The 14,188-nt window shown below is 42.9% G+C and overlaps 1 long non-coding RNA gene across 6 annotated transcripts in view; it reads left to right on the plus strand.

The window, feature by feature from the left end:
* LOC113460098 (uncharacterized) overlaps nucleotides 1-14,188 on the plus strand; it is a 44,612-nt gene that overhangs the window by 20,579 nt on the left and 9,845 nt on the right. For 5 of the 6 annotated variants that reach the window (XR_012582723.1, XR_012582722.1, XR_012582724.1 and 2 more), the window contains 2 exons: nucleotides 441-541; nucleotides 10,488-10,804. This is a non-coding gene — a long non-coding RNA (uncharacterized LOC113460098). The remainder of the gene's footprint in view (nucleotides 1-440; nucleotides 542-10,487; nucleotides 10,805-14,188) is intronic. The other variant, XR_012582726.1, reaches the window with a different exon arrangement.

A 14,188-nucleotide genomic window follows, 5' to 3' on the forward strand; every position in this document is an offset into this window, starting at 1 on the left:
CTGTTCCTTGGTGATTTGTCACTTCAGCCCCTCGTGGACACAGCAGAATTTGGTGCTGCAACGTTCTGGAATTCCCTCCACACCTGTGCTAAGGGCACAGGCCCTGCTGATGAATGCCCCGTGCTGTGAGCACTGATGTGCCATTAATCACATTAAGAAATAGGCCTAACAAGCCATAATTTAAAAGAAGGACTGTGTTCCCACTCTGCTTTTAGTCAGAGTGAAGCAGCCTGTGAATATCTCTGCACTGAGGGTGCACTGGGTGTTTTTGCCGTGTCCTTTTCCAGGCATGCTCCCCATCCCAGGGAATGGCACAGAGCTCCCTCCATGCCCTGGAACCCCCTGAATATTAAACTGAAATCTGCTCAATATTGCCCTAATCACAGCCAGTGCATGGGCAAATTACTGACCCTAATCCTCATTTACTCTTTCTGGGACAGGATCAGGAACTGCTTGGAGGACTCAGGAATCCCACCCAAACCTGGAGCCATTCCCCCAACAGGCACTCTGAAATTGCCACCAGCAGAAGCTGTTTAAAAAGGTAAGTGACTGCAAGCAAGAGATAGAATTAGCATCATCTGTTCTTTAAAACTACACCTGCCATTAAAGTTTTAAAGCAATGAGATCTTAGCTGAAATCATCTTTGTAATTTACTAACACTCATTTCCATACAGTTTTGTCAGAACAGCACAAACTCGGTGTTGGCGCAGCCTGAGCCTTCAAAGCTGGGCTCAGTTTGTGCAGCTCTCCTGTCTGTAAGAACGACACTGATTTTCTCAGATTTCACACAAATTTTCCACCTAACTCTCAGTATTTTATAGCCAGCTTTGGGCAGGTGAGGAACAATTCCCTCGGATGCTGAGCACAGACCCTGAGTGAGCCCCCGCCACTGCCACAGGTGAATGCAAAGGGAACAAAACACATTGAAGAGCTGTGAGATGGGATGGTTGTTCCTCTGGCCTGGCTCGGGTTAATCCCTGAGCACAGCACCCCAGGTCCTTTCCTCAGAGCTGGAATTGCACCCAGGACCTGCCAGACCTCACACATCCCTCCTTGTTTACATTTGAATTTTAAAAAAGCCAAGCATCTGCACCTGCTCACCTTGAATGGCCTTCTAAGAGCTATTCCAGAAAGTCAAGCCCTAACTTTTTACAATCCCTCTTTGCAAGTAGGAGAAAAAAGACAGAAATATCACATTCCATGAGAGGAAAATGGGAACTAAAATTGCAAAGGTCACTTTTCACTTGTAGCTGCAAAGATCTGTTATCTCAGGTGTTGCAATGTCAAAACTCTTTTATTCACTGAGGTGCTGCCTCTCCTTGGGCTTGTGAAAATTCTCCTACAGTTACACACATTTAATGAGAAGCAAACAGGCTTTTTAAAGCCCTGGACTCTGCAGGAACCAGTGCAGGTAGAAACATTAATTGGTTTAATATTCAGGTGTTTATTTTAGGGCATTGCAGCAGTAAAAAGTTTCTTGTCCATGCGCTCTTCAGGGAAACTGTGAAAGTCCAGAACAAGTCACAGATGTATAATAAATAATATTATTAAGCTTCTTAAATAATATTTTAAAATATTATTTAAAATAATATTTTAAATTAATAAAATAGTTTTAAATAATTTTAAATTTAAAATAAAAATAATTTAAATTTAAAATAATAAAAATATTATTTTAGATAATATTTTTAAGCTTCTTAATTTTGTCTTAGCTGTCAGGTGAGGGGCACTGCAGGTGAGAGCCCGCCTGAGCCTTTCCCACCACGGAACTGGGTTCAGATCTGATAAAATCCGAGTTTGGAAATGCTGGTTTATCTGTTTGTGTAGGGGTGCTATAAAAAGCACATCACCATGGCATCCCAGCTCTTTCCAATTAAAGAAAACCATTCCTACCATTTACTTAGCAGCACTGACAATAGCCTGCAGCAGCAGTAAAACAACTTGACTGCCTGGCATTTTACAAGATAAATTCCTCACTACACTCTGTTTTTTCTTGCACTGTTGCTTGCAAAGACTTAAAAAGTTACTGCTCCTTCAGCGGCTGGGACTGGTGTTGTTGCACTCATTTGGGCCATGGATCACTGGATGCACTTTGTGCCTTCACATGCCACTTTGAGAAAAATCAATTTCAGTCTTGAGGAGCTCAGACTGGTGTTGCAGAAGATCAGTGCACATTTCCAGGTGCTGCAGGGCATTGGCATCTTGATGTGGATTCAACAAAACATGACATAGGTATGGTGCAAAATTGCTTACTCTCATGCTGAGGGATCCTCTGAGGAAAATTACACAGTAAATCAGAATGCTGGGAGGGCGTGCAAGGCACAGCAGCTGCAGTGAACACTTCCATGTTTCTCACAGTCTTAGCACAAAAAACATAATTTGTGTTGCTAACTATAAATGGCTGTGCTAATAAGTGTGGTAGGTACAATAGGAAATCAGATAATATTTAATATAGAGATTAGAAATAGCATGTAGCTCATGGAAAGAAGCAGATTGAGCCTAATTGCAGACAGGAGCAGCTCCACCAGGAGATTGTGGCAGCATCACAGAATCAAAAAATCACAAAATCAAAAAATCACAGCATCACAGAATCACAAAATCAAAAAAATGACAGCATCACAAAACCACAGCATCACAGAATCAATAAATCACAGCATCACAGAATCAATAAATCACAGCATCACAGAATCACAAAATCACAGAACGACAAAATCAAAAAATCACAATCACAAAATCACAAAATTACAGCATCCCAAAATCACAGAATCAATAAATCACAGAATCACAAAATCAAAAAATCAGAGCATCACAGAATCTCAGAATCACAAAATCACAGAATCTCAGAATCACAGCATCACAGCATCACAGAATGAACTAGGTTGGAAAGGACCTGTAAGATCCTTAAGCACACAGCCAGCTGCAGGCTCAGAAGCCAAACCAAAAGAACAGCAAGGGAGGGTGAGCAGTCAGACTTCTCTGAGGATTTATTCCTATTTTCTTCTTTTTTTCTGCACAGTTTTCCAGAAGATGCAGTTAAACAAGCAGGTGTGGTATTGAAATACACTCTGCATTCTTCCCACAACAAATATGGATTTGTGCAGAGACAGCCAAAACTTCCCCAGTCATGCCAGCTTTGTTTGTGCTCTGTTTGGAAGGAAAAGGCAGGTGAAATTCACTGCCAGATATCAGCTCTGTGCAAAATCTGGATAAAGGAGCTGTACAATAAGACTGAATTAAGAAATTCCAAGTGTGTGACTCAACTTGATCATAAACCAAATCTTCACTGAAATCTGAAAATGAAAATGAATTTCATTTGAAATATGAAAACCAAACAAGGATGTTTCAAGTGCTTCCTTATGCAAATTCTGGATTTTTTTCTCATTGTTTCCTTTAAAAAGCAGGTGGTGATGGTGAGGAGGATTTTGTGACAAATGATTTTGACATTTACACATTTTGTTGAATGCTAGTGGACATTTGTAATTTATTGTAATGGTTTATGAGCAAAGAAGCCTAGCAGTGTTGAAGTGCTGATATCTTTTCTGCAATTCTGGCAAAGATTTTCTAAACAACAATATTCTCCTTTTGTAATTCAGGGTTTCTGTAGCACATAGAACATTTACATTTGTTCCTACAGGGGAAATTTCGCAATGACATCACCTGCACTTTATCTTCCTTTTTTGGGAATACCTTTGAGCACAAATCAGTTTTTACATTCCTGATTTTATTATCCTCCAGTTTCAGATCATTTGTATCACAAGTGACTGAACACCTAGTCATCCAAAATACTGGCAGGATATCCAATCTTGTTTAAGTTCCCTTCTAGTGGGAGCAAGGCTTCTGTAGGCATCAAATACACTCAATAAAGCTCTTTTCAAGGAAATCTGAAGAAAGAATCACTTTCTCTTGGAGGGGGTGCTGTTGTTCCACTTTTGTTAGCAGGAGTTTTAACAACTATCAGGAGCCTGGTTGATAAATGGGAACATCAGAAAAATGAAAAGGAACTTTGGGCAATAAGTTACAGGCCACAATCACTGGAGCATTTTGGTGCACAGATCCCTGTGGTGTTTCCTGGTGCAATTTGAGCTTTTGATTTCCATCTCATTTTGCTTAACAAAGAAATCTGCCCCCCTTACAAAGAGAAATTCCCTCACTAGAAATGAACTGTTCAAAAGCTGAGGGGAACAATGCAAACATTTCCTGGAAATGCTCCTTGTGTTTCTGTGGGATTGACTGTCAAGCTCTGAAATGCATTTGATGAAATTATGGCTGTGCAAACCCACTTGTGTGAGCCCTAGCATGTAATTCCAGACTGTTGTCATGCTGTTCAAGAATTGTTCTTCCTATACATTGGCTTTCCTGACCATATGCTTAAAAGTTTATTTTCAGGAGCAGAATCAGTTGATAGGGCTGAGTTATATTTATGTTATCTTCACTGGTGCACTTAAAGAAGGGAAAACTCAGTTTTGGAGGTTTTCCTAATTAGTCATCACCTTGAATGGAGTGGGCTCAAGGAAGAATGCCTCAGCCATGCTCTATTTTTCGTTGCTTTCTGTTTGTTTCTTGTGTGCAGGGTAATGTTTAGAGCAGCATTACTGCTCATTACCCTGCTTAGGACACGACTGTTTGCACTAACTGCCAGAATCTTTTTTTGGAGAAAAATATACTTTTCTTCTTAGTTTGCTGTTTCTAAATCCAACAAATATATCACATGCCATTTCCTCTTTTTGCAGTTTCTGCAATACCATGCTTCATGCACAAAGCTAAAATTATCTGTGTGTTCAATTATAGGTGATTTCAAAATTAGCTCATTTGTGGAAAATATTTTGGAATGAGTGTCTAAAGCAACTCTACCCCTGTTCCTTCTCATACACAAGAGAAGCAAACCCACATTTTTTTCTGTCTTCCTCTCCTTACTGCCTCACATGAAAAGCAGATTTTTTTTCCTATGTTTATTCCCTGTTTTGCTGGGTTTTAGGACAACTTTGAAGAAGATACTCTAGGCAGATAGCACAGAAAGAACTGAACCTCATAAATTAATTAGATAATCTCCTTCCAGCCTCAGCTGGCTCCAATGAGGGCTCTTTAAAACCTCATCAGATTGTTTGGACCTGTAGTGGCTGTTCAGGAGGATCTGGAGCTCGTCCTGCTCATGGCCAAGTGTCACTCCACAGCTGCAATGATTTTCTCTTGTGAAATCTGGGATAAAGGTGTCTGAGCTCAGCTCAATGACATGTATTTTAAATATTGAGTGGAAAGATGGTTAGAGGGCCAAAAATGTGATTTCAGTGTATTTAATTCTGGTTTAGCACCACTCATTGCCCCTGGTGGTTTTCCTGCTCTGTAAACAACAAATGTATCAGGGACTGAATCAAACCCAAACCCTGCACCTCTACAAGGAGTACATTAACTTGTCAGAAACTCATTAAAATGATAATTTGTGAGTGTTTTAATGAAACTATTTTGACAGAGAGACAGGAGAAGCAGCAGAAGGATACAGGAAAACCGTGAGTTAATTACCTGACCTTAAAAGCCTCACCTAAAATATCAAAAGAAAAAAAATAGTGTTTATTTTTGCTTCAATAATTGTGACACTCCTCGCAGATACATCTCCTTTACCTGTGGTGCTATAAAGGACCTTTCTGAGACATGAATGATTGGGAGAAAAACAATGCTCTTACATTAAACATCTTTATTAATATGGATACTCTGTGATTTAGCTGTGCCTAGCTTCAAACCGTGATGTTTTGGAAGACAAAGTACAACCAGAATTTAGAATGAATGTGAGAAATAAGTATTTGTGGATGGATACTTCACTGAAAAGTCAAGTTTAATCCTTATTCAAATTGAATTTCCTTTGAGAAAGCTTAAGGCTATCAATCTATTATCAGGCAACAAAACTGACTATTACTCATTCCAGTTGAGTTTGGTGGCTTTTTTATTAAATCTGAAAGAAGTGTGGTGAACTAATGTGTTTGTAAACCACAGCAGATTGACAGTCATGTTTAATTTGGGAACAAAAGAGCTTTGGTGCAGTTTGAGTTTCCTGATCCTTTTTCCTTTCCTTTTGTCCCTTGCTGGTTTCTCCTGCTCTGTTATTGTTGTGGTTTGTTCTTTACTCGTCCTGGGCTGAGTCAGGGCAGGGTGAGGGATGTGCTGGGTGGGATTCTCACCTGCCTGAGGTGTCTGTGCCCACAGCTGCCCCACAGAGACCCCAGTGTGACACAGAACTGGCAGAACCTCTGAAACCTGGAGGGAAATCCTGGTGGCCATGGATGCCTGTGACCGTGCTCACAGGGGTTCTTGGATTGGGGAAGAGATGAGGGTCTGACTCCATGGTTCAGAAGGCTGGTTTATTATTTTATTATATATATTACATTAAAACTATACTAAAAAATAGAAGAAAAGGTTCTCCTCAGAAGGCTGGCTAAGCTAAGAATAGAAAGGAATGATAACAAAGGTTTGTGGCTCAGGCTCTCTGTCCGAGCCAGCTGACTGTGATTGGCCATTAATTAGAAACAACCACATGACACCAATCCCAGATGCACCTGTTGCATTTCACAGCAGCAGATAACCATTGTTTGCATTTTGTTCCTGAGCCCTCTCGGCTTCTCAGGAGGAAAAATCCTGAGGAAAGGATTTTCCATGAAAGTTGTCTGTGACAGATGCCGTGTGTGCCTTGCCTTCAGCAGGACAGAGCAGGGATGGGACTGACCCTGAGCCCAGGCCATGGGGAGCAGAGCTCTGCAGGGCTGCTCCAAAGGCAGGGAGCCTTTGAGAACCCCTGGATTCAGGGTTTGGGTTCAAAGGGACCTCAAAGCTCCTCTGGTTCCACCCCTGCCGTGGCAGGGACACCTCCACTGTCCCAGGTGCTCCAAACCCCAATCCCCAGTGTCCAGCCTGGCCTTGGGCACTGCCAGGGATGCAGGGGCAGCCCCAGCTGCTCTGGGCACCTGTGCCAGGGCTGCCCACCCTGCCAGGGAGCAATTCCCAATTCCCAATATCAAACCTCAGTCCACCTTCCTTTACCTCAAGGCCATTAATGCTCATCAGCCATTTCCTCGTTGTCACTGTGCTGGTTGTGCTCTGCAGCTGTGCTCATCCCTGCCCTGGACCAGCGATCTCCTCATCTCTGAGCCTCCCTTTCACATCAACACTATTGCTTTCCTCCCCTCCTGCTCTTTAAAATAATATTGATTTGTTTGTTTTGCCAAAAGAATGCTTTTAGGGGACCAGCCAGGAGCAATGAAAGTCACAGATACTAATTAAGGCAGTCACACATTAATAGATTGCTTTTCTAGAGGTTTGAAATCACCATACGTTGTAAAGTCAAAATTAATCCTCTTTAAGTGACATGTAAATGAGGACAAGTTATTATTTGGAAAACAGGAGCAAAACCTGTAGCCTCTACCTCATTAAGTTATTTTGGTCCAGAACCACAATAATCAGTGTTGCTCGGGGCTGCAACAGATGCCCAGGGTTGTGATTAAAGATATGTTTATGCATATGCTTTAAAGAAAGCCCCAGAGACGAGGGCACAGCAGGATTCTGTATCCAGGCAGTTCTCCTGAGCAGGGAGGGGACAGCAGTGACATTGCTCACCTCCTTCCCTTTTTCTGAGCAATCCTTTAAGGAATAAAACTCGCACTACCAGCAGGAGTCCAGCTGATAGGTTTTGCTCTGAATGTGCTGCTCAGTCACGGCACAAGCAGCACTTTAGGTGGATTCAGTTCCATTTTTCCCCCTCGATAGTTGGATCATTAGGATTTTGCTTGAATTTCAGATGTTAAGTATACAATAACACAAAATGATTAATGGCCCATCCTCGGGAACGTGTCACGTCAATAAAACTGGTCTTTAATAGCTCTGCTGCAATTCCCAAGCTGAAAGAATTTCAAGAGTCACTTAAGACAAAACCTATTTTTCTTTATCAGAATTCCTTAGCAGTTCTGTGCCTGAGCAGAGAGGACAGGAAGGGCTCAGGAACCACACAGAGGATTATTGCCCCCCTGCTCCCATTCTCTCACTCCTGTTCAGGCAGGAGAACAACAGAAATATTGCTTACAGTTCCTTTCCTGCATCTCCCACCATCCCAGCAACAAAATCAACCTGTGCTGCAGGAAAAGGGCTGGAAATATCACTGACTGCCATAGAATGCAGGAGCTGTGTGCCCAAAAATATTAATTGGAATATTGAAAAAAAAAGAGCAAAAAAAGCATTTGTTTCCTTTGTGACTTTTTGTGGGACCAAAAAATCCTTTATGAGACCTCATCCACTTCTCTTGGGGGAGTGTCTGGAAATCGGGCATGGATTGGATGGGAGGTGAGGACAACTCCCAGTTTCTGCATTGTCCATTTCTTCAGCCCCAGTCTGTGCCCCCAGGATGGCAGATGCAGCTCCTGGGGTCAGGTAGGTCTGCTGAAAACTGAATGGTTCATAAAAGGGAAAAACAAAACAAAAAGCTCTAGATGTCTGGAGATGCTGCTGCTGAAAAGCTCCAAAATTATTATACTCAAACTGATTGCATGAAATTTCCAGCTGTTAAAAGCTGAACTTGATTCCTCCTTTAATCACTCTGAACACATAATACATGTCTAAAATTAAAGGTCATCCACTCACCCAGGGCCCTACAAATGTGCTTTGACATTAAAAGGTTTACAATTAAAATCCACCAGGGCTGGGAGGCACCAGCAGGGATGGGGCAGGGCTGCTCCTGGGGCCAGGGACCGTTTCCATTTGGTGCTGGGGCTGAGAGAGAGGGGCTGGGTGGGCTCAGGCAGGGGGATCCTCCTGGTGATGGATTCACAGGGGTCTGAGGGTGAGGGGAGAGACGAGGAGCTGACTCCCTGTGTCACAAGGCTGATTTATTATTTTGTGATATATATTATATTAAAACTATACTAAAAGAATAGAAGCAAAGGTTTCATCTCAGAAGGCTGGCAAAGAATAGAAAAGGAATGTAATGATAACAAAGGTTTGTGGCTTGGGTTCTGTGTCTGAGCCAGCTGACTGTGATTGGCCATTAATTAGAAACAACCACATGAGCCCAATCCCAGATGCACCTGTTGCATCCCACAGCATCAGATAACCATTGTTTGCATTTTGTTCCTGAGGCCTCCCAGCTTCTCAGGAGGGAAAATCCCGAGGAAAGGATTTTCCATAAAGGATGTCTGTGACACTGGGAATCACCAGGGCCAGGCACAGCCCCAGATGTGCTGGGGACCAGCAGGATGATGCTCAGGGACAGCCCCAGATGTGGCACAGCCCCAGATGTGGCACAGCTGGGCTGCCATCAGGCTGCAGCCAAACGAGGCAGTGCCAAGTGCAGAGCAGCAAGGGGGGCTCAGCCTGGCCCAGGGCACCCCCAGAGCTGCAGAGCTCCCAAGGCCACCCCACTCTGATGCATTAATGTTTAGGAGAAATCTGGCTGTTCCTCTGCTTTTAAAGAAAATTATTTCTTTACCAGCAGAGCAGAGAGTCTCTTTTCCTTTGCATTTCTGTCAAAAAACAATTGGTGTGTCAGGCTGCATTATGTCTCATGGTTTGGTGAAACACGAGCTGACGTACTGTAACCAAAAGGGATTTGAACATATCATGTCAGAAACTGGGAGCAGGAATGCAGCCTCTTGCTCTCTCTGTCTTGGCAGGAGTTCTTGTTTTCAACTCTTGTTTTAATTCCTCTTGATTGCCAATTAAAAAAAAAAAATCACTGCAAAGACAAGTGTCCAGTTCTGCTGCCTGTGCTCAATGTCCCTTTAATCTTTCCTTCTGTTCCTTGAAAAAATGCAAAAAAATCATGAAAGCAAAAGAAAGTCTACCCAGGTCAGAGAATTTGCTTACAAAAATCATCTGTGAGACTTGACAACCTGAAGAAAGATTAAGGAAAATAAAAAAAAAATTGGAAATTAAAGAAACAAGAAAAAACCCCAAGGAATCAATAGAAATCAGTGCATAAGCAAGCAGAGAAACCTGATGCCAGTCATCATCACTTTGGGGGATGATACACGTCAAAGATTGAAACTGAGAGATTGGCAGTAATATTTTTAAAGGAGAAATCCAGGGCAATTTCTGCTGCTGTCTCAGTGTGATGGGATTAGGAGGCAGCCCCAGGCACCCCCTTGCTCTTGGGCAGTCTGGGTTTGTGTGCCCCTGCCCTCTCCTGATATCCTACCCAATTTATAAACTCATTCATTCACTGAAGTGGCTGCTTTTGCACTGGTGCTTTTCCAGACACTGAAGAGAAGGAAATATAATCCCATTAGTGTTTGTTCTCCTTCCCACCACTTTGTTACTCACTCTCTTTTCTGTCACTGCTCTGTGCTTCCTTCTCTTTTCTTTGGCTCTGTTCTTCCCTTTCCTATCCCCTCAGCTCATTGTCCTTTTCCTTTCAACCTTCCCCTTTCTTGTTCTCCAATTGCCTTGTGAACTCCTTTCTTTTCCTGTATTATTTTACATTTTTTCTCACCAGAATATTCTTCTCTTGTCTTGCCCAGGAGTTGAATTTGCAGGAAAGGACTCAGAAGGAGCTGCAGCCTCCCCAGTTTCCTTCTGCAGTGAAAGCTGCCCGAGCTGAGGCTGCTTTGGCCTGCATTAATATTTACAGACCTGGTTTATGGATCTGAGGATTGATTTAGCACGAGAGTAATGCAGGGGAGCAGATGAACCATGGGAATAGTGAGCTCTGCTTTGCTGAGATTCATAAATCCAAAAGCCACGCTGAGGTGAAGAGCTTTCAGAGGAGCAGCACCTAATGCCTGAGCATCACTGCATGTCTCAAGTCTTAAACAAGTTGGAAACTCATCTTTCACAGGTACCAAAAAATGATCTTTAATGGTTAAACACATTCTCCAAACTCTTACAGAATTACAGCCTTTCTGTTTAAAATGTATAGAGTCTAAGGAGTTCAAGGAACAGCAGTTTTCCCAGGCAGTCAGGTGATAAATGTGCTATTTGCTAACATCAGGTATGCATTTTCTTACAAAAGCACAGCATATTTAAGATACTCTTGGCACTCTCATCCTTTTCTTTTTCAGAAATTATGGGAGTTTTTTTGCCACGGAGTTTTTTGTCTTCTAGACACTAAACCCAATTATTTTTCAAGGTCAAACCATGCAGTACAGATTTAATTTCAGCATGGACACGTGAAATTGTAATCAACTCATAGTTATTATTAACTCCAACAGAATATTCCTGTTACAAGTGGAACACGGAATGACTTTTACCACCCCTTGCTGCAGAACTGCTGTGCTTTTAGTCCAGCTAGAAAGGAACATTCTGGAATAAAATGTGGCATTCAGGGGTTGGGGCTGTTAGGTCTCTTAGGCACAATAAGTTCAGTAATGGAAGCATTAGAGCTCTGGAGCAGAGGATTTAACGCTGCTGGCAGGGACAGGCTCAGTGTCTGCCACACAAACCCGGGGTTTGAGGGGACACATTCCCCTCCTGGCAGTGGAGGGAAGGCACCTGAGAAATGCACCTTGCAGCAGCCAAGGACTCTGCCTTCTCTTTGTGCTCTGTGTGTTATTTCGTGCTGGAAAAAGCGAGCTGAACTCCAGGGTGAGCCTGGATGTGTATTTGTGCAGTCCACGCACAGATGCTGCCTTTTACCTGTAAATCCATTTTGCTTTCAGACAAGCAGAAGAAACCATTTTCCTTGAACCACTGAGCTCTTCAAACTCTACCAGTGAGACATGCCTAAACCAGTCAGATTATTTTGCTATTTCCTGCACACTGTTTGATGTATTGTGAGCACTTCTCCTCAGTTTAGGGCTAAAAGCTTGACTTGTGTAACCAAGGTCCATTATAAAAAAAAAGTCAAAAGCAGTATACACTGTGCAATTAAAGAGTAAAACTCAAAAGAGTTCTTTTTTCAAGAGGGTTTTTTCCTATCAGCCCATCATGCAAAGTGATGTTTGTATCGCTGCTGTGAGCGTCTCGTGTGTGCAATACCCACACCACAAAAATGCACATTTGGGAAAACAAAGGTGGAAATGCACGGGAGAAGTCACTGCAGAGGAAAACCAAAATGGACCTGTGGGGACCTTCCCTGGATTGTGGATAAAGTGTGGAGCTGGGCACAGGGTGTGAGCAGTGTGGTTACAGGTGCCTTGGCTCTGCTCAAGGACTGAAGGGAATCCAGTGCTAATGGAGCATTTTCAATCCATTGCTCTCCTGGAGGAATGTGGTGCCCAGTGGTACTTGTTCCTTGGCAGAAATGATGTATTTGCTGTTTCCATTTTGGCAAATCAGCCCAGAGCATCCCAGAGCCCTGCTCTTTGCTGAGCCCCACTGCAGCCCCTGGAACCTCTCTGGTATTGAGAGCCAGCTAAGGAAATTAGAGTTCCACAGCTTGGCAAAAGTTTGGGGAAAAACTCACCCAAAGCCCCTGTGAATGCTGTTTGACTTTTTATCTGTTCTACATTCGTTACTCTGATGGGAAAGTTGGAAAATAGAGCAGGAGGAGTAAGTGTTGCATTGAACACAGCGGCTTTCAAAAGTGTCCTGAACATCACTAAAGGATCAGTGCTACCAGGAGGATCTGATCATTCCATGTTTGGCTGTTTTTACTGCTGAAAAAGGCCTTTATCAATATTTGAAGAGTCAAACCATTCCCCTCAAATGATTAATAGAATCCCCTAACATATAGGGGAAAAGGTTGAATTTTATTTTTTTTAAAGCAATCTAAGAATAAATTGTTTTCATATAGATTTTTTTTTCTGAACCTATATTGAAGCATTTGAATTGTGCTCATGGAGCTACATTTATAAGAAAAAGTATTATCTTTTATTAGATCACATAGTATATCTTGAAAAAGAAGCATCTTAGGCTCACAAATGCTTTCTTGGCCCCTCTGCAGGGATATGGAAAATAATCTTGCTGGGAGGAAGAGAGCTCAAGGGAGAATATAGATGTCCTGTTAATCAGGACATAAAAAAGAAAGGAGAAGCTGTGATGTGACAGTGACTGGTGGGAGAAAATCTGGCAAACAGCAGAGAGAAGATTGGGAGATATGACAATTTGGGAAATGTATGTATAATTTATAAATGCAGACTTATTTTATCAATTTCATGTAGCACTCCTGCTCAGTCTGTATTTAATGTGCCGCTGGCTGGCTGGGGCTGTGCCATAGATCACACAGGGAGCAGGCCCAGCAGAGACCTGGCACAGATCACTCTGCTCAGAGCAGCACCAGTGCTAACCAGGCTGGTTAAACCCAAGGGAACCGATGGGATCAGGTTTGCTCCAAATGGGAGCAGTGGGAGCTGCCCAGGGAGGGCAGAGGGGAGGGCAGCTCTGAGCTGGGGCTGCAGGCTTGGGGCAATGCTCCTCACTGGGGTTAGCCCAGTGTGGAATGCTTCTGCACTCGGGGTCACCAGAGGTGGTGCTGGTGCTCACAGGGGTCCCAGGATGAGGGGAGAGATAAGAGTCTTCACTCCATGTTTTAGAAGGCTGATTTATTATTTTGTAGTATATGGTATATCAAAAGAAAATGGTATACTAAAACTATGCTAAAAGAATAGAAGAAAGGATTTCATCAGAAGGCTTGAAAAGAATGGAATGGAATGGAATGGAATGGAATGGAATGGAATGGAATGGAATGGAATGGAATGGAATGATAATAAAATCTTGTGACTGACCAGAGTCCGAGCCAGCTGACTGTGATTGGCCATTAATCAGAAACAACCCCATGAGACCAATCCCAGATGCACCTGTTGCATTCCACAGCAGCAGATAACCATTGCTTGCATTTTGTTCCTGAGGCCTCCCAGCTTCTCAGGAGGAAAAATCCTAAGGAAAGGATTTTCCATAAAATGTGTCTGTGACACAGGCTGACCAGCAGGGCACACAGGGCATTAACACCACAGAAGGATTGTCCAAATCTCCAAGGTCTCACAGGGTCACAATGTCCCAAGAGAAGCTTTGGATTCCCTGGATTTCTGTTTGCCTTTTTGCCTTTTATTCTGAGAGAAGTCTGGGTGCTTTCTCCATTAACATGGCCTTGGCAATAATATCAATGTACAGTCTGCACTTTGTAAGTGCTGTAGGGTGTCACAAGATGAAACTGCAGTCTGCAGTGCTTTGTGTCTGGAGTGGGAGCTCATCTCATTCTCCTGGCTCCTGCTGTTCAGACTTTGGTTCTTCCTGCTCATTTTACTGATACAAAACGTTCAGGTTTGGCTTCCATCAGTGAGTG

The sequence above is a fragment of the Zonotrichia albicollis genome, chromosome 14, assembly GCF_047830755.1.
Source record: "Zonotrichia albicollis isolate bZonAlb1 chromosome 14, bZonAlb1.hap1, whole genome shotgun sequence".
NCBI lineage: Eukaryota > Metazoa > Chordata > Aves > Passeriformes > Passerellidae > Zonotrichia > Zonotrichia albicollis.